The 25749-nt window shown below is 46.8% G+C and overlaps 1 protein-coding gene and 1 long non-coding RNA gene across 11 annotated transcripts in view; one reads left to right on the forward strand and one right to left on the reverse strand.

Annotated features, from left to right (window-relative positions):
- Positions 1-25749, reverse strand: part of DACH2 (dachshund family transcription factor 2) — a 333298-nt gene that overhangs the window by 31713 nt on the left and 275836 nt on the right. The gene's annotated exons all lie outside the window — the stretch shown is intronic.
- Positions 1018-5002, forward strand: LOC310698130. The gene is made up of 2 exons (XR_014521349.1): positions 1018-1130; positions 4555-5002. It is a non-coding gene; the product is annotated as an uncharacterized lncRNA (long non-coding RNA).

Raw genomic sequence — 25749 nt, forward strand, 5'->3', positions numbered from 1 at the left:
GTAATCCAGAACTTACTAATAACAGAATTACAAGAGGGACTGACAGTTGCTGTTGTCCCTGCTGTAAAGGAAAAACCAACAGCCCACCAGCAAACCTGTAGCCCCCAATGACAACCTACATAGATGAGCCACAAATAAACAACAGGTGCGCCAGCATTTGGGTACCTGTAGAAAAGAGTCTCTAGATTATTTCTCCAGGAAATGCTTCTGCCTGTCAGAGTAGAGAGTACTGTGGGTGGGTTGGGGGTAGCAATTGCTATGGGGCACATTCCCTCAGAGACAATCTGTCAGAGGCTACATACTAGAAGTGGCATCAGGTCACTCTTTGGGTCTCCATGTCCCTGTCACCCCCTTTCCCCCTCCCTCTTTCTGCCACTTCCCCCCCTCTGCTATTTTCTCGCTGTCTTTCCCTATTGTCAACCTCTTCCCCCCCTCTCCTTCTGCTCCCTCCTCCTGCTCTCCTCCCCTCTCTCTTCCTCATTCACCCCCTTTCCACTCTCTCCTTCATCCCCTTTCCCCCTCGCCTTCTGCTTCATCTCATCCATTCTATCTCTCTCCCCGGGTCTCCTGCTACTTCCTTCCTTCTCTGCTTCAACCACCTATTCTCCCTCTTTGTTTCTCTGTCTCATCCATCCCCTTTTCTCTCTCCTCTTTTGCCCCTTCCCTTCCCCTCCCCTTAAAATAAGAGCAGGCGGTTTAGGCTTGCAGGCTGCCCATTTATACAATATGAGTACAGAGGGACAAACTGACCTAAGGCAGATTCCTATGTGTGTATAAGCTTCGCAAACCTATTTATATGAAACTTATCCCTTTCCAATACCCAAACTTCCCATGAAGTCTCACCCCCCCCACATTAAATAACATTTTTGTTTGTTTGTTTCTCACTATCATGGGTAGGTGAAACTTGCCCACGCGGGGTGGGGTGGGGGTGGGGGTGGGGAGAGAATTCTAAAGAATCTTGAGTTTCCTTGGCAGATTCAACCTTTCCATATTAATGTTGAGATGATTTTTTCCCCTAGCTATTTTGTTGCAAATATTTATGACTCCATATGGAACAACAGATGTTCAAGGAAATGCATGGCAGAGAAGACTTCATTTTCAGCAATTATCCTTCTACTTGTTGTCACACTGTAGGTGGTTTTAGTGCATCTCTCTAAAAAAAATTAAAAAATAAAGTAAAATCCACCAAGCCCCACTCACACTGTAAGGACATCAGCAGAGATCATTATGCTATCCTCCCCCTTCCTTCCTAAATACATTGGCTTCGGGGGGAAAGTGCCATTCATTTCACTTAATCGCAAGTGTGGGGCAGGCTGATAAAGTGCCAGTTCTGCAGGGGGACCAATCTCCAACCCTAGTCCCTCACCTGGCTGAATTCCCTTATCTGACCTTAGAATCACAGAGCTGCAAGGGGCCTTAAAGTTCTTCTAGCCCAACCCTCTGCCAATATAAGAAATATTTTTGCGTTTTCTAGCTTGTCGGACTCTACATCCTATTTAGATAAACAGAGCACCACTACATCCACCATGTTGTCTCAGCTCTACCAGGTTTTGTTGCACCCAGTATAGATTATGCTCTCCATGTGTTTTACCTATGGCACTTTGACCTCTTTGACTTGCTGTCATGTGCTCCAGCACTTACAGTTTAATTCCTTTAATCTACCCTCAAGAGCAACAGAAGATGAATTTGTCATCTATGCGACAGCCCTTCAGGTATGTGAAGAAGGCTAAATAGTGCTTGTTAATAATCTCTTCTCCAGGCTAAATACGACCATCTTCTTCAATGTTATCTATGCACGTACTTTGATATCCATACCACATATATACTGGGGTGGCAAAACTTTGTTAGCTGAAGGGCTACACTGCATTCTTGGCAACCCTTCGGGACCACCTAGCAGTGATGGGGAGGACACAAGGCAAGTGTTTTCCCTTTGTCCAGTAGACTAGCTTTTACATACACTCTCACAGCCTTCTCTGTCCTGCTTCCAAGCAGGCCAAAGGCATTATCAGAGTTCAAGGATACACTTCCAGCCAAGAGGCTGCAAATCAGGGCTAGTAGGGGTCATGCCATGCAGAGAGGTGGGTGGCTGTGGAAGGACTAAAGGGAGTCCCAAGGCCCAGAGAAAATTCATTTCAGACTGTTCTGAAGCAGATCCCTCCATTCTGTAGGGAAAATGGGAAAGGGGAACTGAGAGACAGCCCTGTCTTCATACAATCTGAAAATTTGCGACCCAGGAACACAATCCTGCACACCACTAACTGCAATTGCTGAATTAATAAAATGCATGATCCTGTGAAACCATCCATGAAATGGCCACGGTAAAAGATCAAGTTCAGACTTATCCAACAATCTTGCAAGGTTTAATGCTATTGTAAAGCTGAAGTTCTTAACATATTAGCAATATATGGAGGCAAGTTACACCCCATGAACCCTACACACACACACACACACACACACACACACACACACACCAGATAGGAAATGGTGTTTCCCACTTCCTGTTTTATTAAGGTTTATTTTACAACTGTATTAAATAGGTTATAAAGGACAATCCCGCTATTATACCCTTCCTTGCTTAGACTTAATAAATATTATATCCCCACCATCTATTAAAGCCAAGCAGTGGAGAAAATAAGTGAGGTAGTAATCTCCTCCGCAGATGTAAAATACCCTTAATAAACTTGGGGTGTATAACAGTCAGGAACGAATTACTCATGTCTGCTTTAATAAAATAGTACCCTTAAAGCAGTATTACTCTTAAGGTACTGACATTCCCACTGGCGCTACAAGCATATCCTTTCAAAGCAACACAGCTTGTTAAAAACGGCAAGATATCTTCTTGCAATAGAGAGTTTGTGTCCAAGCAAGATACAAGGTTTGTCGAGAAAGTATCCAGGGAGCAATAAAGCTGATGGGAAGCATATTTCTCGGTGGTATTTTAGCACTGTGAAAAATTCAATCACGGGGAAAAAATGTTTAGCTGTAAACATTTGAAGAGTCATATAAAAGCAATAGCTTTCCTGCAACACCTGCTTAAATAATTTTAAGAGGTGGAATGGAGCCCCCACCCCCACCCCACCCCGCTCCAATCTTTGAAAAGCCATTGAGGACATTGTCTATTAATTTCCCTGGTGCCATCATGGCCGGACTCTTGAAATCAGGCAGAGTTAATAGCAGAATTCAACACAAACCAAGGGCATTTGACCAATAGGGCTAATTTTAACAACACCACCCCGCCACAATACCAAATATCTGTTCAGTATTAAGATAGGAAAAACTGTCATTCTTCCATAGGTTATTTTGCAATGGCTTCAAATGTAAGAGCCAGTGGTAGAGTAGTTATATTATGAGAATATTAAAAGGGAGGCCTGGGTTCAAATTCCCTCACAGCCATGAAAGCTCTTTAGGCGACCTTGGGTCACTGTTTTTCAGCCTATCCTACCTCATGAGGTTATTCCGAGGATAAAACGAGGAGAGGAGGATTAACCTAGATTTGAACAAATCCTCCATCAAGAACCAAAGTGGGGTTTGTCCAAGCTTGAAGCAGGCTCTCTCCAAATCACCTTGAACCAAAACAAGGACCTCTGAGATGCTTCAGGGCACTGTGCTAACTACAGGCGCTTGGTTAGGAAATGCTGGACGTGCAGCCCTCCTGCTTCTGAGCCATATGCCCCTACACATCCACTCCTGTCAAATCAGCTTCACACTTAGTTCCCGTGACTTCTGAGTACACAGAAGCCTGACGCTGTCCCACTCCCACCCTGCAAATCATCAAAACTCCTTAGCCCACCTTTCATAAAATTTGCAGATTAGGCTAGGGATGTGTCTGGCATATGCCTGTTTGATAATAAAATCACTGCTGAGAATATCACGGGGGGGGGGGGAGAGATATAAAATCTTATTTAAAGGTGGTCAGTGCATAATCCTCTGGGGACTTACTTGTCTGTAAGTCGCCAGCTTTCTTACCTGGGGATGTATGCTTTCCAAACTGCGTATCGTGACATATTAGTGTGTCGGCTGCAGTGTGTAGGTGTGTTGTGCGAATGCCACCTCCCCGCCCTGCCCCCCCCCCCGGCTGGTGCTCCTCCTAAGGCTGGAAAAGGGTTAGTTTAATCTCCGGTGTGCTAGGAAAACTGAATTATTGTGTCATGAAATGGTGCATGTCTAAAAAGTGTGTCACCAACATGAAAAGTTTGGAAAGCTCTGCTCTAGGGTATAAACTCACATGGGTAGTTAGCCATACCTGTTGGCCTTTGCATTGCCGAATATGAACTGAGAGCACACCCTAGAACTGAGTGGACACCCTAAAAGCCACCCAAAATGCCCCTGTGGCAGGTGAAGATCAGGAGTGGTTGCAAACCAGCTCTGCATAGGCAGCAAAACAAGATGGCAGAATCCTAAGCTGGTAGAGAGAACTGTGACCACTACAGGTTGCGGGTGGGGGTGTTCTGGTTTTGAATGCTTCCCTTACCAAAGCAAGTTTTTAAAAAGGTAAGAACTTGGGGTGGGGAATTCTAGCAAAGCCTACTCGCTAGGCTATGTTTCTACTTGCAGGGAAATTTGATACAAGGGAGCGTTCGGAAATGTGGGTCCTCACAGGCTTCCTGAAGTGCAACAGCCCAGCCTACCAGAGCAAGCCTCTACCACCTCATTGTGCTGCACGTGTGAACCAGCCTCATTGCTTTTTAGTGAATCCCATCACTGCTCTATACCATTGTTAGCAAAGTGCTAAAAACTGTGTTTGCAAAGGTGAAACGAGCAAATGTCCCAACGAACATTCAGACAGCCAGGCAATCATAATGAACTGGAAAGTTTATCAATCTTGATCATCACCTGTACAGAGTTGTTGTAGTAGTAGTAGCTGTCCCCCACCCCCAATTCCTCCCACCATTTCTTGTGAAGACTGCAGAAAAAAGGAGCCATTCAGTCTTTCAGATTAATGAAGTAGTGTATAACCTCTGTGGTTCAATTGTTCTCAAACAATAAAACATGTTCCTGCTTTTACGGCCTATTCTGTTTGGATTTATATCCTACAGTAATAGCTTTTGACTGAAATAAGCTACTTCTACTATTCCTGAAAGGGCGGGAGGGGGAGGGGGAGGGGGTCCTAAGACCATGTAAATTGGACAGCGAGTCTGGGAGTAAAATAAAAATAAAGTAATGAACTATATAAAACCTTAAATTACCTAAAGAAAATGTTTCAACTGTTAAAGAGCATGCAAGAATACTCACTTGCAGCCCCATCAACAGCTGCTAGCAAGCCATCGTTAATGAATGTAACTTGTAGTAGGACACGGCTGCCAGCCAGATCAGTAAAACAGTGGGTTGTTTTTCTTCTTCTTTCAAGCAACTGCAGACCCACCACCGCATCTGGCAGGCCCCACAAGGGCCCATCACTGAGAGATGCCCTGTGTCCTCCTCCTCCTCCTTTGAAAGAGCACACCTGGGATGAGGAGCTACCATTTTAATTTTTCAAAATCTCATAGAATTGAAGAGTTCAAGAGTCCACGAGGGTCATCTACTCCAGCCCCCTGCAATTTAGAAATCTTTTTGCTCAAGATGGGTCTCAAACTCATGACCAGAGATTAAAGAGTCTCATGCTCTATCAACAAAGCTATTCCAGAGTGGGGAACATCAGGCCCAGAGGCCATAGGTAACCTCTCTGACTCTTCCCAAACCTGCTTCCCTCCCCAGTCCTACTCTGCCCTGTCCCTGGGTGGTGTTGCCTGGCTAAAACGTGTCATTGGACTCTCAATACAGATTCTTGCTTGCCTGGATGGGGGGCAGAGAAGGGTGCGAGTGTGTGTAGAAAACAAGTCTACCAAACAAAGGCAAAAATTACATCAATTGCCCCTTCCACTATTGCCTCTGGCCCCACCTACCAACAGCATATTGCTCCTGAAATTGGCCTTCAGGCTCAGGGGGGAAAATAACTTAAAACTTGAATAACTGACCTGGAAAGACCACAAAAGTATGTCTTAAAGAGGCACTGAAATACAGTAAAAAATGGTGCCTGCCAAAATTCAGGAGCAAGATGATTCCATATTAAGGGGGCCATCACAGAAAAGACATTGTGCCCTTAGTGGACATCAGCTGTGTCTCCATGGGCCATGACCCACCTTGACAGATGACAGTAATAGTAATAGTAATAGTAGTAATAATAATAATAATAATAATAATAATAATAATAATAATAATAATAATAATAATTTTTATACCCTGCCCTCCCCAGCCAAAACTGGGCTCAGAGCAGCTAACATCAAATGTATAACACATTAACATAAAATCAGGCAATCAATTAAAATACATCCTAAAATCAGATCAGGATCAGAATAAAATCCAATCAGATGGCAACCCGCAGGTTAGGGTTGGGGGCCTTAAAAGCTCACCAGGCCCAACTGTTTGTGCTGAACTTATATGAGCCTGTGAGAAAAATTGGGAGGCCACTTTCATGCAAATTCTAATGAAAGGGGAGAGGGAGTCAGACTGAACCCCGACCAAAGGCCTGGAGGAACAGCTCTGTCTTGCAGGCCCTGTGAAAAGATGTCAAATCCTGCAGGGCCCTGGTCTCTTGTGACAGAGCATTCCACCAGGCCGGGGTCACGGCCGAAAAGGCCTTGGCCCTGGTTGAGGTCAGTCTAACCTCTTTGAGGCTCGGGACCTCCAAGATATTATTTGCAGACCGTAAAGTCCTCCGTGGGGCATACCAGGAGAGGCAGTCCCATAGGTACTGACTATGTTGGTCAAAAAAGGGGAAGATAAAATTATAGAATCTTAGAGTTGGAAAGGACCCCAAGGGTCATCTCAGCTAAAACATAAATAGAAGACCCTATGGGTACTCTGGTCCTGAGAGGGCACTTTGCCCCAATCCCCCTCAACCTGGAAGTGGCCCTGGGTAACTGGTGCTGCAAAGTGTGCCTGTGTTGAAAATTACCGTATTTTTCGCCCTATAGGATGCACTTTTTTCCACTCCAAAAATGAAGGGGAAATCTGTGTGCGTCCTATGGGGCGAATGCAGGCTTTCAATGAAGCTTGGAGAGTGCGCACCGACCCCTCTCACTCTCCAGGCTTCAGGAAGCTATCAGCAAGCCTGGGGAGCCCGCGGGAGTTCCTGCAGGGCTGCCTAGGCTGCGGATAGCAGCCTGCTGCCCGGAGCACAGGGCGCGCTGAAGCAGAGCACCCCGCGCTTCAGGCAGACATCTGCAGCCTAGGGAGCCCTGTGAGAGTTCCCACGGGGCTCCCTAGGCTGCGGATAGCAGCCTGCTGCCTGGAGCACAGGGCGCGCTGAAGCAGAGCACCCCGCGCTTCAGGCAGACATCTGCAGCCTAGGGAGCCCTGTGAGAGTTCCCACGGGGCTCCCTAGGCTGCGGATAGCAGCCTGCTGCCTGGAGCGCAGGGCGCGCTGAAGCTGCGGCTGGGGGGGGAATAATTTTTTTCCCCTTTATTCCCCCCCAAAAAACTAGGTGCGTCCTATGGGCCGGTGCGTCCTATAGGGCGAAAAATACAGTAGGGCATGCAAGGTTCTGCCCAGGCTCTAGCATGCTTTATAGTTAGTCCAAGTAAAGTGGAACATATCATATGGTATATCTGACTGATTCAGTCTTGTGGATAATCACATTGATTGGTCTTTGTGGGTGTAGGGGTGGTTGCAAGTATCTATGCGTCTTCAACAGGAAGGCAAAGATCCAATCACATGGCTGTATGAGCTGCCTTATAGTAACTACTGGTTTGCCAAGTCCAGCGTTGTCTACTCTGAATGGTGGTATATCTCTGGCTGATTACTTTCTCTTCACCAGCTACCTGATCTTGGAAGTGGATATGCCACAGAGATTAATTTGCAAAGCATTAAGCTATGGATGGAGAACTTGTAACCTTCTAGATATTGCTGGACTAGATATTGATGGGAGTTGTGTTCCAACAATATCTAGATGGCCACAGGTATCCCACCCCTGACCCTCCCCATTATAATGGTTAAATTAGCTTCAGGTAGGCGTGTAGATTACTGGCTTTCAATCTTGGCTACAGGCCTCATATCTCTTCCCAGCTGCTGCACGAGGAGGGACCCAAGTGTTTCAACTCTGATGTCTTTTTGACAACAGACTGCTTGAGCTTCGGTTGTTCTCTCTTGAAGAATCTACTTCTGTTGCTGTAGTTTAAATTATTATTGATGCCATCTATGCTTTTAAATGCTTAAATGCTTTTAAACAGTAAGCTTCTCTGAAAGCCTGTGGGCTGAAGAGTGGGATGTGAACATTTGCAATTAATAAACAAACCAAAGGAAAATGCAAAACAAGCAAGCAAATGGACAAAGATACTCTTCTTTGTTCCCTCATAAGCAGGAGCCCTGCTGGTCTTCAGACTCCTTATGCAAAGTAAGACCGCTGGTCTATCTAGTCCAGTGCTGTTTGTACGGACTGGTAGCAGTTCTACAGGGTTGCAGAAAGGGGCAATCCCAGCCCTGCCTGGAGATGCTGGGGATCGAACCTGGGACCTCCTGCAAGAAAGGCTGCTACTCTAACCACTGAGCTACAGCCCTTCCCTTTAAGTCCTATTGCCAGGTAGGGTGGGTACACATAGCCCCTTCCTCTTGCACATGTCCTCTCGAAACCCCACCTCTCCTTCCATGTCTATAATTTCATCTTTCTCCTCCTACTTTCTCTTTTCCTCTTACGTCTTCCTTCCCTGTCTGGCGTCTCCCCTCCTCCCTGGTCTATTCCCTTCTAGGTGCCAAGGACTGTCAGTCTGCTTTTCCACTCATGGCGTGAAGATGTGCATTTCCCCACTGTGCCCTGGTGATGTGGATCACTAGGTGTCAGCACCTACAGATCAACTGTCCTCTCTTCAGCACATAGGAGGGCAGGGCAATAGCAGTGGCTGGTGGCCAGCAGACAGGCCAACAGTGGTTAGGGTGGACAGCAGAGAGGCCAACGGTATGTTCAGTCAGAGCCAAGTAATTCCAGTTTTGTTTCCATCCTCCCACCTGCTGAGTTCTGTGAGGGCAACATCGAGACTCAGGAGGAGGAAGCGGACACCAGGGCCGCCCTCTGGACTGGCTATGAGTAAGAAGGCAGGTAGGTGGGGGCTTTCTGGGGGATGAATGATGCTAGCAGGGCAACCTCCCCCCAACTGCTATTCTGGGCTCCACCCCTGGGCTCCTTTCCCCTCTGCAGGGTAAAAGATGCTTGTTAGTGAGGGTAAACATATCTGGAAACATACAGAAAAATAGCAACACATGGGGAGACTCAGATGAGAAAGCCACAAGGGTTAAGCACTCTCCCCTGATTTTTTGTAACTCACAACTGCAGCCTACAAAAGCTGTTTTCAATTTTTAAAATATCCTATTAGGGTTCGCTTGCTCTAGTTTTGTTTTGTACAAGATGATGTTGCAACAATTGTCAGAGTTCATTAGTGACAAGCCATTCCTTCTTATTCAAAGTTCAGGACAACACACTCCTTTTCAAACAATGTCATTTGGAACGGAGAAAATTTATTTTTCATGTCTTGCAGAGTTTCTGCCAGCTTTGTCCTGATAGGATCCACTTTTTAATTCTCCTTACAGCACAAATATTTTAAGATCACCATGGCTGATTTTGCTTTCTTTGTCGGAATGATGACTGCCTCGTACAGTGGCTCAATTATTTATTATCATCGCCATTCATTGAGTATTTTTGTAAGGAATGTACTCAAAGAGGCTTAACCAAAGTACAAACAAACAATCTACCCCCCACAATTAAACAATTAAGAAGCGGACAGAAAACATAAAAGCAAAGCTTATCCCCCCCTCAACAAAGAAGCAGAAAGAAGCAGAATGCTAAACAAAACAGAGGATTGCAGGCCATAGGGAAAGTTGGGCTTGAACTCCCTCCCTCCTAGAAAGAATAAAATAGAAAGGGGGACACTGATTCAGTCTTATGATGTGCCTTCGTGAGAGTAAATCAAAATGATAAAGCAACAAGTATTAGTAATAGCAGCAATAATAAAAGGTGAAGCAGAACAAGTGAGAATGTGGGAAAGGTGAACCTCCTTAGTCCATACTTTCTAAGACAAATTTGCGATGTAGCTTCCTAAGCCATGTGTACAAAAATGCACACCCTGAGGTAAAGTGTGAATAAAAATGCACGTTTTGGGGTGAAAATAGCATACGGAACATTTGGTGAAAATGGCAAACAGAAATGCAATATAGTGCGGAAAATTGCTTTGCAAAACTGCATAGGAAAATATTATATTAGGAGAAAATTCACACCAAAATGTTGATGAATTTTCATAAGGACTGCTCTGGAAATGTGGAGAACTGAACTGGAGGACTAGAAAATAAGAAAACTGAGAGAAACTGAAAATAACTCTTTTACCAGTCTCTAAAGAGAACACAATAAGTGGTGGAAGCAGGTGGTTATGCTGCTTCTATGAACTTGCAAATAAAGAAGGAAGAAAAAAAGGGGGTGAGGAAGTTGCCCCAATAGTTCATTAATATTTGGATACCAGCAAAACAATATGGGAACTGTGGCTTCCCTTCCCTTCCCAAACATTCCTCCTTTCTGTAATCACCCCTTGTTAGGGAGATGTTTGGTGGCTGCTTGTCATGGGCAGCATCCATCTTCATTTGTATCTATTAAATCCATGTATAGATGTTCCTGTGACCCTAAATACTTGATATGGCACATTTGTCACCAACATTACAGTGATCTCTCTGAAGTGCTGGTGAGAAGCATTTGGTGCTGGGGCTGAGTTGAAACATTTTCGCTATGAAAACGGGTTTGGAAGGGAGCACCAACAAATTATCTGAAATTTCTTTTCTTTTCTTTTTTGCACTGGTTTTACTGCCCCTAGGCAGCTGCTTTGGCGTTCTTCTGGATGGCTTACCAGATCCAGCCAATAAGGGAACACATAGCCAAAATGATCCAGATTTCCTCACCACCTTCATGTTGAGGACACTCAAAAGCACCCCTTGGCTACTTCAAAAGTAAGCACCCTGGCACCCTGACTCATGAGAATCTCACTGAAACACTCTCTCCCCTTTGATTATTTTCAGTGTAATTTATTTTCTCATAAATTGATGGATAATTGTCAAAAGAAGAAGAAAAAACGAGCAAATTTTTAGCAGGGCACAGTGCCATTTTGAGCAGATAAATAACAGGAGGTGTAAGAGCTAAGCAGCTCCTTCCTGAGTTTTTTGATCTATGAAAAGAATGTTTCTAGAGATCATGTTAAACAATCCACATAAGCTTGCTAAGTTTAGAGGCAAGTATTCTAAAGACAGAACTTGAGACTCCAAGAAACAAATGAGGCTAAGATTGAAGAAGGTCCTATCTTCCTGCCGCAATAAATTCTTGCATGGGTTGTTAATAGACATATGCTGCTAACCCTGGAGCTCTTTGGTGTGCGATTCAAGAAATATGCCTTTATTGCCAAAGTAACACCCACCTACCCCAAATATAATAGCAAGTAATGTGATCATTGCCCTTGGCGGCACCATTAAACTGGGCAGTGAACTGCTGCAAATAGCTGTGAGTATTCAGCATCAATACAGACTTAAGGAGGTTGGGTTTTAACAGCCAAATGTGCACCACAGTCTACCCAAACATAAAAAGCACCTTTCAAACTTTTTTTTTTTTACTGAAATGTTAATGACCAGAACAAACTATAGGAGGCTCAAAAGAAAAGAAAAAATATTTCAGTGGATGAAAGGAAACACTAAATTAAAACTCCAGCTTTTTTAAAAAGGAGGGGTGGTGGTGCTGTAATTTATCTGCTTTAAGGAAATTGTTAGCTAAGGGGATGAGGAAGATATTAATCTTTCTCTCACTCACTCCTGTTCTCTGGAAGAAGTGGAAAGGTTATTTATTTACTTAAACATAAAAACCAAAAACAGTCAACAAGTGAGCCATCTCTGAAAAGCTTTGCTAGGATAATAGTAACTTAATGGTTTCCAAATATACGTTCCCTACAGCTTTGTTTTAGCAATAAATAAGAGCACATTGTCACAGTGTCGAGAGAGCAAAGTCAGAATAAAACAAGTTTCTCTTTCATGTTCTAAATGATCAGAACAGAAAAGGAGAATGACACTTATGCGGAAATGTATTGCATTTCCCAACAGAGAAATATTTACATGTCTTTTGACCGTGAAATATTTACACAAAAGCCATGAGAAAGAATGAAGATGACTTGGGAAAACTGGAGAGGGGAAACAAACTTCTGTGATTAATCCTGCTACCAATAAGTGCCCCTGGATATGCAGAACCAAAGGGAGCAAGGTAAAATGAATTTACCCAGGAGACAATTCAGGCAGGATTTCCAGTGTGATAGCCCTATGGACCAGAATGACAGTCACAACTGCATAAATGGTTCTTCGACCAACTGCCCTTCTCAATGCAAATTGGAGATGGCATGGGGATTGCGGGTGATATGGTTGCGGGTGATATGGTGCAAATCATCCTGCATTCTGCACACTAGAGACTTGATGTTTTTCAATCTTTTCTTCTTCTTGAAAGCAGAGGTGGGGATCTTTTTTCAGTTTAAGGGCTACAATGCATTGCGGGCTCCTGGAGGCCACATGCCAGAGGCAGAAAGTGAGCAAAGCAACAGATACGACTCTTGCACTTGTACATTCCAGCCATATAAAAACCCACAGATTTCTACATACACACAGCCGGCATCCAAGCAAGCAACAGGTACAGGTTTCAGACACAGATCTTTCTCAGATCTACCTGAAGATGCATCGTATCAAAACTAGGATCTTGATCTTAACATGCAAAGCATGAGATTTACTGCTAAGGTGCAACATCTCCTCTCCAAAATTGGAGCATCCTACAGCAACTGCTTTGTTCAGTGTCAATGCACGCTACCACCTCGGAACTCCTCCATGAAAGTAAGCTTTATTCACAACTTGTTAAAAGGGACCATCTTTGGAATCATTAACAGTACCCATAATCTAGGGAGATGGCTGCTTCACCTTGTCTATAGCTGTCTTTAACTAGAACCTTTGCAAGATATGATTATTTTAAATGGTCTGAGAACTATATGGTTCAAAACATCAGAAACCACCCTCCCCAGATCCATTAGGGATTATATATCATCCCAAGCAATTTCTAACCCAAAATCTGTACAAATTTGTCACCGTGCATAATAATTATAGTAAGGCAGTTGTAATGCTTCACTTGGTATTGTATTTGATAGTTAATTAGTTTGTTGCCCCACCCTTGTAAATTACTGCTATTTATTTGAGCCCTTGAGATGTAGCAGGTTAAAGATCTTAAAAAAGGAGATAATAAAAAATAATAATAAAAGCAACTCTCAATGGGGGAAAACATGGGCACCTGCATCTGAGTAGCAGAGTTCATAATTTCGTTTGACTCTCGAAAACTGCCAGAGCAGTATCTGTTCCAAACGATAAATCCCAGTGTTGCCAAGCTGAGATTGTTTGGTTGTACTGCTAGCATGAACACATCAAAAACAACTTTGTCAGGAAAGGCAGCAGCTTTTGGCAGCCGGGAGACTAAAAATTGTAAGTTTCTGCTGTAGCCGGCAAGGTATATATTTTATTATTTTCATTATTTTTTGTGGGGGGTGGTGGAAATAAATGTGAAATTCAGTCTTCCACAAAAGAAGCAGTGTCATGAGAAAACTTGGGACTCAAAAAACTTCTGTAAACGCTGCATTTTCAATATTGGAGTGTCAGTCTTCATTCATTCCTTGACAAGGTTGTCAGTCAAACGGCAATCTAGTTTTGTTAAGACTTTAACCAAAGATCAAAGCAATGATACTGCTGAGTTCACATTATCTTCCCAGAGATAACGACTCAAACACTTTCATACACTGCATCGATATTAACTTTGCTCCGGTCCATTCTTCCCGGGCAAATAAAATGACACAACGTTTTGGCAGCCTCTGTAGGCCTCACTGCTCCCCCCCGTCAATGGATCTATTCTCTCCATGCTTTCCCCCTTCCCCCCCCAACCCCTCACCCCAGCTGCTAGCTCAATACTGTGGCCAGCCAGCCCAGCATTCAAATAAACGGATGACCATTTAAAAAAAGAAAGAAAATGAAACATTCTCTCTCCCTCTCTAGTTCTGGGTCTCCTTCTTGAAATATATCAAATGTCTTTTATTCAATAACAATAGTTAGGCAATAAAAAGATGAGTGAGCAAAAATGCGGTATATCATCATTTTGCTTCTGACTTTAGCCCAATGGCAAATGAAAGGCATCCAGAATCAATTCCAAGAAGCTAATAAATTCCACCAGTGAAAGCAGGGAAAATATAACTTTTGCAACCTCATCATCCAGCTGATTTGTAAGCAAAGCTGGCCCTCGTTCCTGAACAGTATGTCACCTACAGTTTCACTTCCAAGTGGGTAATATAACATTTCTACGGAGCTTATATTCAGAGGCTAAACATATTTATATCTTCTTTCCCAAAACATACAGCCAGCTAATACCACTGTAAAAATAAAAATGTTCTGGCGACGGGAAATAATCACATTGATTGCTATCAGTTATTTCACCAAGTAATGGTGACAGAAAGGTATGTCAGCATGCAAGGCTGCGCAGGCCGGGCATTTTTTAGCTTTGCAATCATTGCAAAGATCTTTAAGGGTTTTACAAGGTGCCCTAAATTGGTTCCTGTGCACTTTACAATTGCAGAATGGTGTCTCCAAGGCCCACAATTGTGTGTGTGGAAATATTAATGTCTTGGTACACCCACTGGTCCAGTTCAGATGTTACGGGACAAACTATGGTTTGACTGTTGCTATATAAAGAGCCTTGGCCTCCCTCCACCCCCAGCCTTTCACAGGTTTCGTTTCCCTCCCTCACTTCCTGGTTTGCATGAAGTATAACTGGTCGTTGCACCTGTACTGAGCAAGCTAATATTACCACTACCCATCACTCACCTCCAACTCAAAATCGGAAGCCTTTTCAAAGCATGGTTTCTATATCTAGTTTATGAAGAAACAATGGCTTGCAGTAATCTGTTTGTGTGATTCAGATGCAAAGATCAACTAAACTTATTGCAAACCAGGAGGTAAGGAAGATAACTGGATCATGCAAATGGAGGCTAAAACACGGTCTGGTGAATTGGGCAGAGCCCATCTCCCCAGGAAGACTGAATAAACCCTGAATAAAAAGAGATGGTTGGATCCAAACTTAGATGTGCTTGGGGGCTGACTCATTGCAGTAAACAGGATTTAAGATAGTCTGCAGGTTCAGCTGAGTCCCGTGGATTTCAAGAAGTTGTGCCCATCAAGTTTTATAAGTCCTGGGACAAGATCATATTATTACATATTGTTACATATATATAGCCCTAAGCATCTTATGACCACTTTACTTGTGGGGTCACCTTAACTCGCCATATGTGCCTGCTTGACAGCTTTGATTTGCATAAGTGGTACAGTTACAAGTGCCACACAATACACATCTTGCACTTGTATGAAATCAATCTTGTATTGTGGCTGCACCTACACTTTGGAATTCTCTGCCTATTGCTGTGCAATACTCTTTTTGTCAGCTGCTTAAAACATTTTTTTATATGTTTTACCTCTTTTTAGATACTGTTGATTTTAATAATCCCTTTAAATACCTATTTTAACTGGTGTGTGTGTGTGTTACTGATAATTTCAATGTTTCATTCTACATTTTTGTAATCCACTTAATAGTTTTGTTTTTACAATTAAGTGGTAAAAAGATTTTGTTAATAAAATAACAGAAGGGACCAAGCAAGAGAGAAAGAATTCACATTCTAACCTGGGAATTAGGAACTGACTGCTTTTAATGAAAGGGCTGGTACCATGCTGTTTTTGTGTGATTATTTGTATGTTTTAAACATACTTTATTTACACACATAATTATAATTATATTTAATTGTTTTAAAGTATTGTCATTTTCTATGCTTTTAGTGGTTCTTGTTTGTATCTGTAAACTGCATTGGGTCCCGCCAGGGAAAATAAATCTATATGTCAGGGGTTCAGAGACAGAGACACAGGTGAGGGAGGAGACGGAGAGCGACGAGGAAGAATCCCAGGACAGTGAGGAAGAGGAGGACAATGACTTGAGATCTTCCATGAGTCTCTCAAGTGAATCGGAGGATTCTCAGGAGGGGGCGCCCCTAGTCAGGACAAGGGGGGTCACAGGGGGGACCTGCCAGGAGCAGGGAAGCAGCAGGGAAACCCCGAGCGGGAGTGGGAGATCGGGGCCGACTTCCCAGCAGGAACGAAGGGAAGAGAGGGGGGTTCCCAGTGTGACACACGGAGCGGAGCAGGAAAGAGACAGGGGAAGGAGATCTGGGGAGAACGTCCTGCCGGAAGAGGGGGAGAGTAGTACAGGGAGTAGTGTCAGTGTCAAAAGGAAGGTCAGGGGTAGCGAGCGCGCGCCAAGTTCAAATGTGGAGGCGCGCGGAAATGAAGAAAGCCCGGAGGAGGAGCCCAGCCCCAAAGCACGAAGGAGGGGGGAACAGGCATCTCAGGAATCCGCTTCAGGAGAGAGCAGGAGGGAAGGAACCCAGGGGGGCAGAAAGACCCTGCGGAAAAGGAAAGACAGGAAGAGGTGGTCTAGCACAAGCCTCTTAAGTTGGTGCAGGGGAGGGAGCGAGTCAGAGGGGACTTCAAACGTCTGACGTTAAAGACACGGGGCTGCACGCCTCGGTTGTGGAATCTATAATGAACTGCAATAAACATCCCTGTATATAAGAAGAGCTTGGCGTTGGTCTTTTGTGAGCTGAGACCTGAGGCAGCCCCTGACAGTAAGTCCCCTCCAAAACTACGCAAATTTTTTTTTTGCAAAGCTCACGAAGTTTGGCAGCCCTGAGTATGGAGCAGCAGATAGCTGAGCTACGCAACGCAGTCTCCCGGCTTACCACTGAGGTAGTGGTCTCCCAGAAGAAGGGGGAAGAGGCAGAAAAGCGGTGCCAAGATCTGCAAGCCAGGTGGGATCATGCATGCCAGGTGGGGTTCCCGGGGACCAAAGCGGCTGGAGTAGCACTGGGCAGAAGAGGGGGCAACTTGGTAGCCCACTTCGATGGGAACCTGCAGCAATACCCCAGTTTTAAAGCAGACGTAGAATATGCGTTGCACTTGCTTCGCGACGACTTTAAAGATGAGGAAGAGAAAGTGGGGTTCATTGTGTCCCACTTGCATGGGGAAGCGAGGGCTTGGTTGCGCAATCTGTGGCGTGAGGATTGTCCTGCTCGAAGGGACTCTGATGAATTTATCAAATGCATGGACGCTTGCTTCCAGTCTAGTGTGGATGTGGATGTGGCACGCCATCAAATCCATGGTTTAAGGCAGGGCAAGGCTTCCGTACGTCAGTATCATGCTCGCTTCTTCGCCTTGCTGAATGTGCTGCGCTGGGAGAAGGATTCTTTGGCTGTCAGAGACTTATTTTGGGAGGGGCTATCTGGCCCTGTGAAGGACGAGTTGGCTAGGGGGGACAGACCTGAAACCCTGGCAGACGTGGTGCAGCGAGCGCTTGCCATTGGAGTGCGCCAGGAAGAACGCCCTTGGCGCAATGAGGGGGGTAGCCAGCTTCACGCACCGCCCAGAGTGCCTCCTTTCTTTCCCAGAGATCCAGGACGTCCGCGTCTCTCCCCTCAGCTGCAGCCAGGGGAGGAGCCTATGGAACTGGGGAGTGCTAAGGCTCAGTCAGTGGCCGGAGCCCCAGCGTCTGGAACAGTCAAGAAGAAGCCTCCTAGAGGGAACAGAAAGTGTTACATCTGTGACTGTGCAACGCACATGGCGAAAGAGTGTCCCCAGAGGCTCCGGCAGCACACTGCAGCCTTGGCAACAGTAAATGCAGCAGCACAGCATGAAGAGCTGTTTCAGGGAAACGACAATGCCTGGCTGGAATCAGCAATGTTGGGGCACAGCCAGGCAAGTCAGTAGAGCAGTCCCCAGCGCTTTTGCAGCCTACAGACCCCCTGCCACCCAAACCTGTAGTGCAGCTCACTGCAACCCTCCAGCTACCTAATGGACGCACCCTGGAGGTCCCCATCACAATTGACAGTGGGAGCAACGCAGACTTCGTGGGGGTGCAGTTCGTCAAGCAGCATCGCATAGAGCTTCTGCCAGCCACGCTGCCATTGAACGTCGTCACAGTGGATGGCAGGAAACTGCTGGGGGGGCAAGTGGTACAACAGACGCCGCCCATGGTGATGCAGATTGGCAATCACCGAGAAGTCATCAGTTTCAACGTCACCCGCCTGTCAGACACGCCTATAGTGTTAGGCATGAGTTGGCTGGATAGGCACAGCCCGACCATGGCGTGGTACCAGCGGCAGCTCACCTTCGGCTCGTCCTATTGCGCGCAGCATTGCATCCAGACCGGTCAGGAGGAGGAGGGCCAAGAGGAGGGGCAGCAGCTACGTCTCAGCATGGCGCAAGCAGTACCCCTCAAGTACAAGGGGTTTTTGGAGGTTTTCTGCGAAAAGGAGGCTGACCAATTGCCACCTCACCGGCCCTACGATTGCGCTATTGACCTCTTGCCAGGGACAACACTGCCGCCTGTGAAGCTGTATTCCATGTCCGAGGAGGAGCTGCAGGAGCTCCGGGAATTCATAGACCACAATCTGCAGCGGGGATTCATCCGAGAATCGAAGGCTGTAGGGGGCAGTCCTGTGTTTTTTGTGAAGAAGAAGGACACGCCCCAAAAGAGGCTCATCGTAGACTTCAGATTCATAAACTCAAAAACAAAGCCCGCGGCCTTTCCCATGCCCAAGATCGACGACCTGCTCGCGACGGTGCGGAAAGGGAAGATCTTCACCAAGTTGGATCTCCGCGGAGCTTACAATCTCATACGTGTGCGAGAGGGTGATGAGTGGAAGACGGCCATGTTCACGCCGTTGGGCACCTACGAATACAGAGTTATGCCGTTTGGTCTCCAAAATGGCTCCCACTTTTTCCAAGCTTTTATGCATCATGTGCTGGCGGGACTCCTCTACAAGAAGTGCGTATGTTTCCTCGACGACATTCTGATCTTCTCAGAATCGCCGGAGGCTCACGAGAGCGACGTGAAGGAGGTCCTGCAGAGGCTACGGGAGCACAGGCTCTACGCCAAGTTGGAGAAGTGCCAATTCGACGTGACGGAGGTGGATTTTCTGGGCTATAGGCTGTCCGACAGGGGACTAGCCATGGACAGTGCCAAGGTCCGCGCGGTGTTGGACTGGAAGAGCCCGCGAAATCGGAAAGAGGTCCAGAGGTTCGTCGGCTTCGCCAACTTTTACCGCAAGTTCATCAAGGGTTTCGCCAAGGAGACGGCAGCTATCACGGACACTCTCAGCTCCAAGAAGAAGAAGTTCACCTGGACGGACCAAGCGGAGCAGTCCTTCAGGAGACTTAAGAGTCTCTTCGCGTCCGAAGAACAGCTGCTACACGTGAATCCTGGCAGGCCCATGAGGGTGGAGACTGACGCATCTGACAGAGCGGTGGGGGCCGTCCTCTTACAGGAAGACCCGCAGGGAAACTGGAGGCCCTGTGCTTTCTACTCCCGGAAGCTCAGCAAGTCGGAGCAGAACTACACCATTTGGGACAGGGAGTTGCTGGCCATCCACGCAGCTTTCAAGGCGTGGAGGCACTTTCTCATCGGAGCCAAGCACACCGTGCAGGTCCGCACGGACCACAAGAACCTAGAGTACTGGCGCACGGCGAAGCTACAGAGCCAGAGGCACATACGCTGGGCAGAGTTCTTTGCGGATTTCGATTTCAGGATAGAGTACATCCCAGGCGACAACAATGTCATAGCAGATGCGCTCTCCAGGAAACCGCAGTATCTCGAGGCAGCGGCACCGGTGGCAGCCAAGCACATTTTTGCACCGCAGGCGTGGGCGTGCGCTTCAGCCGCCGTGGACCTGGAGGCGGTGCGTCACGCGTTGCAGGCGGATCCATTCGCACAGTCCAAGATGGAAGAGGTGCGGAGGGGCACAGCGAAGGACGACGAGTTCCAGATACGCGACGGCCTGCTGACCCGTAAAGGTGCTCTCTACATTCCGGGAGACGATCTCCGCGTGAAAGTTCTGCAGCAGTTGCACGACGCACCCAGCGCTGGCCACTTCGGCAAGGAAAAGACGACAGAATTAGTGGCCAGAGACTTTTGGTGGCCCCAGATGCGAGGGGAGGTCGCGGAGTACGTCGCCAGGTGTGACACGTGCCAGAGGTCCAAGCCAGTGCACCAGAAGCCAGCGGGACTGCTGGAACCACTGGAAACGCCACTGCAACCGTGGGAGAGGGTGGCGCTGGACTTTGTCACTGATCTGCCCAGTTCGCGAGGCAAGACGGCGGTGCTTGTGGTTGTAGACCTGTTCACCAAGATGGCGCATTTCATTCCTTGTGCGAAGGTGGCGACAGCGGAGCAGACAGCCAAACTGTTCATCGACCACGTGTTCAAGGTGCATGGCTTGCCACGGTCCATTCTGTCTGACAGGGGGCGCCAGTTTGTGTCCAGTTTCTGGCGGAAGCTCCTAGGGATCCTGCACGTCAAAATCAACCTGTCGTCGGCGAGACATCCGCAGACCAACGGCCAAGCAGAGAGGGTCAACGCGATCATGCAGCAGTACCTGAGATGTTACGCCAATCAGCGACCCGCGGCTTGGGTGGATTACCTGCCGATGGCTGAGTTTGCCTACAACAACACGAAGCACGCGTCTACAGGGGTGACGCCGTTCTTTGCTAACAATGGAAGGCATCCCAGAACCTTCCCGGGGCTCGTAACGACGGGGGAGGGGGAGCCACAGGAAGCCGACCATTTCGCAGCAGAATTGCAAGAGGTGCACGACGAGCTACGGAGACATTTAGAGCTAGCTAAACAAGCCTATAAGGTGCAGGCCGACAAACACAGGAGGGAGGGGGAAGACATCCAGGTGGGAGACTGGGTATGGTTAGCGGCCCAAGCGGTGCCGGCCAAGTCGTTAGCTAAAAAGAAGCTAGGACACAGGCAACTAGGGCCGTACCAAGTTGAGGCCAGGATCAATCCCGTAGCGTTTCGATTGACCCTCCCCGAGGGTTCCAGAATGCACCCGGTCTTTCATAGGTCGATGCTCACCCCCTACAAGGCCCCACACAGATTTCAGGAGTCAGGGACGGCACCAGAACCAAGCAGGGAGTCGCCCAAGAGGGGGAGGTCACCTAAGGACGAACCAGTCAACGAGGTCACAGAGATTCTGGACTCGAGATGGGGGGAAGAGGGAGTAGAATATTTTCTCGCCAGGGAGGGCGCCCCGGCCAGCACCAACAGTTGGGTGCCAGACTACGCTTTGGACGAACCCCTCCTCAAGGACGAGTTCCATGCCCTTTTCCCACACAGGCCCATGCCAGCACAGTTTTTCGACGATTGGCTTTTTACGCCCACACTTTCCGCCAGCACCTTCCGAGGGTTCTCCTCCGCAGAGGAGACGACGCCAGAGTCGAGCCCTCCAAGGGGATCGTGTTCGGGGGTGGACACCGACCCTTCTTACTGGTGGGACGATCAACCAGAAGAGGACTGGCGCATGAGGTGGCGGGTGGGTCCTTGGCAAGCAGACCCCACCCAGGCAACAGGGGGAGGGGAGGACGTGAACATGTTGGGAGAGGACAATGGGTTCGAGTACACAAACAATGAACTGGAAGCAGAGGAGATCGACGTCGACGACCTGTGTCCGGCAGCGACCTCCGCAACGACGGAGCCCCCGGAACCTGCGCCCGAGCAGCGGGAGGGGGGAAGGGGGGGCTTCGAGGGGGGGATGGATGTCAGGGGTTCAGAGACAGAGACACAGGTGAGGGAGGAGACGGAGAGCGACGAGGAAGAATCCCAGGACAGTGAGGAAGAGGAGGACAATGACTTGAGATCTTCCATGAGTCTCTCAAGTGAATCGGAGGATTCTCAGGAGGGGGCGCCCCTAGTCAGGACAAGGGGGGTCACAGGGGGGACCTGCCAGGAGCAGGGAAGCAGCAGGGAAACCCCGAGCGGGAGTGGGAGATCGGGGCCGACTTCCCAGCAGGAACGAAGGGAAGAGAGGGGGGTTCCCAGTGTGACACACGGAGCGGAGCAGGAAAGAGACAGGGGAAGGAGATCTGGGGAGAACGTCCTGCCGGAAGAGGGGGAGAGTAGTACAGGGAGTAGTGTCAGTGTCAAAAGGAAGGTCAGGGGTAGCGAGCGCGCGCCAAGTTCAAATGTGGAGGCGCGCGGAAATGAAGAAAGCCCGGAGGAGGAGCCCAGCCCCAAAGCACGAAGGAGGGGGGAACAGGCATCTCAGGAATCCGCTTCAGGAGAGAGCAGGAGGGAAGGAACCCAGGGGGGCAGAAAGACCCTGCGGAAAAGGAAAGACAGGAAGAGGTGGTCTAGCACAAGCCTCTTAAGTTGGTGCAGGGGAGGGAGCGAGTCAGAGGGGACTTCAAACGTCTGACGTTAAAGACACGGGGCTGCACGCCTCGGTTGTGGAATCTATAATGAACTGCAATAAACATCCCTGTATATAAGAAGAGCTTGGCGTTGGTCTTTTGTGAGCTGAGACCTGAGGCAGCCCCTGACACTATATAACAACAATGATAATAATGATAAAGATAAAAAGATAATGATATAATGATAAAAGATCTATAAGGCAGAATGTGGCTAGAACAGCCCTGACAGATGGCTGCCCTCTGGAGAAATAGGCTGTGTTCACACGGCAGTTTGTTCCATCCTCATGTTTCCCAAACTGTTAATTTCTGCATTTACACGATGTAAAAGCCACTTCCGGAAACATCGTGGAATGCAATTGCACAGATTTAGTGCTCATTTATATGTTACTTGCTTCCAGAAAAAAGAAGAAAAAATATGTTTGCTAAACTTGCATTTTATTCCACTATGTTTCTGGAAGCTGGCTTTTTTAATGTAATGAGAAAGCTCAAATATAATGCAGAAATTAACTGTTAGGGAAAATCAGGAAAACTGAATAAACTGCAATGTGAGCCACAGAGAATAAATGTGCTGTATCGTCTGCATGTCACCTGCCCGGACATCTAAAGATGCTTATCTTGTTTCCACTTAATCTTCTCCAGGCTAAATGCACTATGTACACAACTCCTTCAACTCACAGGATTTAATTTCCCAGTCCTTTACCATCTTGATCGCCATCCTCTGCATATGCTCCTGTTTCGTCACCATCCTTCATAAAATCTGGTCCCTACGTTCCAGATGTTGGCCTGAGCAGCATAGAATAAAATGGAACTATTAACCCTGACACTATTGCTTTTGAAACAAAATAAAAAAATCCCTTCCAGTAGCACCTTAGAGACCAACTAAGTTTTTCACTGGTATGAGCTTTTGTGTGCATGCACACTTGTATCTGAAAAAGTGTGCATGCATACAAGAGCTCATACCAATGACAAACTTAGTTGGTCTCTAAGGTGCTACTGGAAGAATTTTTTTTTTAATTTTGTTTCGACTATGGCAGACCAACATGGCTACCTACCTGTAATTAGAACTATTGCTTTTGTTAATGCAGCCCAACACTGCATTAACTTTTTTTTTTTAGCAGCCACACTACACTGCTGGCTCATGTCTAGAAATATGAACAACTAAGATGCTGGCCTGGGCCAACCATGCTAAGGGAGACCGGCTAAAGTAAATGACATAATAAGTGGCAGGCACAGCTGTGTATCATGCACCACCATTGTAAGGAAGGGTATCTATGTCACTCTTGCCTCTCATTCTCCACCTCACCCCAATGTTGGGTACAGCAGGGCATGCTCCAACTCCCTGGAGTCTTGCTTCAGACCAAAGATCCATATAAACCAGTAACAGGTCTGTCCTGTCTTTGTATTTAGTGAGAAGCCCCATATGAAGCTCAAAAACAGGACACATAGGAATAAGCTATGCAACACCCAAAATCTGGTAGTCAATATCATACCATTCAAACGCAATTTTTACTTACTGAATTTGTATTCTGCCTTTCTGCCAAGGAGTTGTAAGCAGCATATGCCGCTCTCCTCCTCATTTCAGCACCACAAACATTATGTGAAACGGACTGAGTAGCAAGAGATTCCAGAGTCTCCCAGGATTTGAACCTGAGCCTCCCTGGTCCTAGCCTGACACGCAAAACACTACTGGCCCTAATATATTGCCACTCTTCTTAGGTTGTGATGCTCAGAGCTTAACACAGTGCACAATGCTCCAATGTATCAGGCAAACCCAAACATTCTGTGTGAAGTTAAAAACAAAAAACAAAGAAAACCAAGCCTCTCAACCTCTGAGATGTGATCATTCCCAGCGATGGCATTTAATAGTCTGCTAGTTAGAAGCTTTGTATTGATTAATGAAGGCTTAGCAAAAGACAAAGAGCCTGCAATGGTCCAAGATAATTCAACATTGCTTATGACATCAAAGATGTTGCTTAGGTTTGCGTGTGAATTACGGGATGTGTGGATCAGCCGTGTGCAAATTAGCCACCCTCCATTGTAACTGTGAATCAACATCAATACCCGCTTTCTTTCTTTCTTGATGTGTTCACTAGAAACTTGAAAGACAACCTTGAATCTCTTTATTTATATCCTTCCATGGCCCCACCAGTCAGCCTTTCATGGCTGTCCTTGTGACACTATTCTAAGAGCTGATAGCAAAAGATGCCATTAAAAATGGTCTTAGCTACAGTGCGCATTTAGCGCTGGTTAGAGGAAATAATTGCAGCCAGGGAAATGCTAGCCAGTCAATTAACCCCTAAATCACATCTTGAGCAGCACAGTAAATAAAGGGTACAGGTTCAAGTCTCAATTAGGGTGACCGTTTCCCACCCACCCCGCTCCTTTAATAATGTAGTCTTGTGGTCAATTAAATTCCTTAACACTGGATTAATTGCTAAAGGAACAACGGGCAACTTCTCATTTAAAGGTTAGTTATAGAGTGCCTTAGCCTATTAGGTTTATTGTCAACTAGTTCTGAAGCATCAGTCAACTGTGATGGGAGTGTGGGGGAGATACTTGCCAGTGCCACTGAACTATTACCGGAAGCCTATTCCTGATCCTGCCAGTATCAGCCCTTATGCTGCCCTTCTTTCAAGCTGCAATCCTCTATCTACTTACCTGTCCATAAGCTTCCATGAACTCATTGGGCCTTACATCTGTGGAAACATGTATAGGATTCTGCTGCTAGGGTCACTTCACAATAGGTACTTCACATTCGTGTGTTTTGCTCCCGGTGTTGTACTGGTGCGAGTGGGAGGGAAGGGAAGGGAGCTGGCCCCTTTGAATGTTTTGATTTATACCCCACCTTTGAGGATACAGATGGGGAACCTTCAGCCAATGTTGAGTCTTGAAGGCCTGTTTAAAAGTGTAGAGGGATGTGCCTGATCTCACGTGGTACTGAATCCCACAATTTGGGGGGGGGGGGGGGTCACCACGGAGAAGACAGTATTCCACATGCCTGCCAGCACACAATGCTCCTAACATTTTGTCTGTTCCAGCAGACCACAGGGTCAGCCTATAAGAACACAAGGAGCTGCCTCACACCAAGTCAGACCATTGGTTCATCTTGCTCAGTACTGCTCACACTGACTATCAGCAGCTCTCCAGTGTTTCAGGCAGTAGTTTCTGCCAGCCCTACCTGGAGAAACCAGGAATTTACTTTGGGCTTTTCTGCACTCTACCACTGAACTGCAGCCCTTTCCCAAAGCCATTGTTTTATTGTACAAATCGCCCCCTCACCAAATGAGTGCTCCACCATAAACTCAGATCTCTTAAAAATTTTTAAAAGACTTCAGCTTATAGCTTTAAAAGCTATAGATGCTAAGCCCATCAGCATTTCTATCAGTTTGCATGGC

Source organism: Podarcis liolepis, assembly GCF_965112155.1.
Source record: "Podarcis liolepis genome assembly, chromosome: Z".
Taxonomy (NCBI): Eukaryota; Metazoa; Chordata; class Lepidosauria; order Squamata; family Lacertidae; genus Podarcis; species Podarcis liolepis.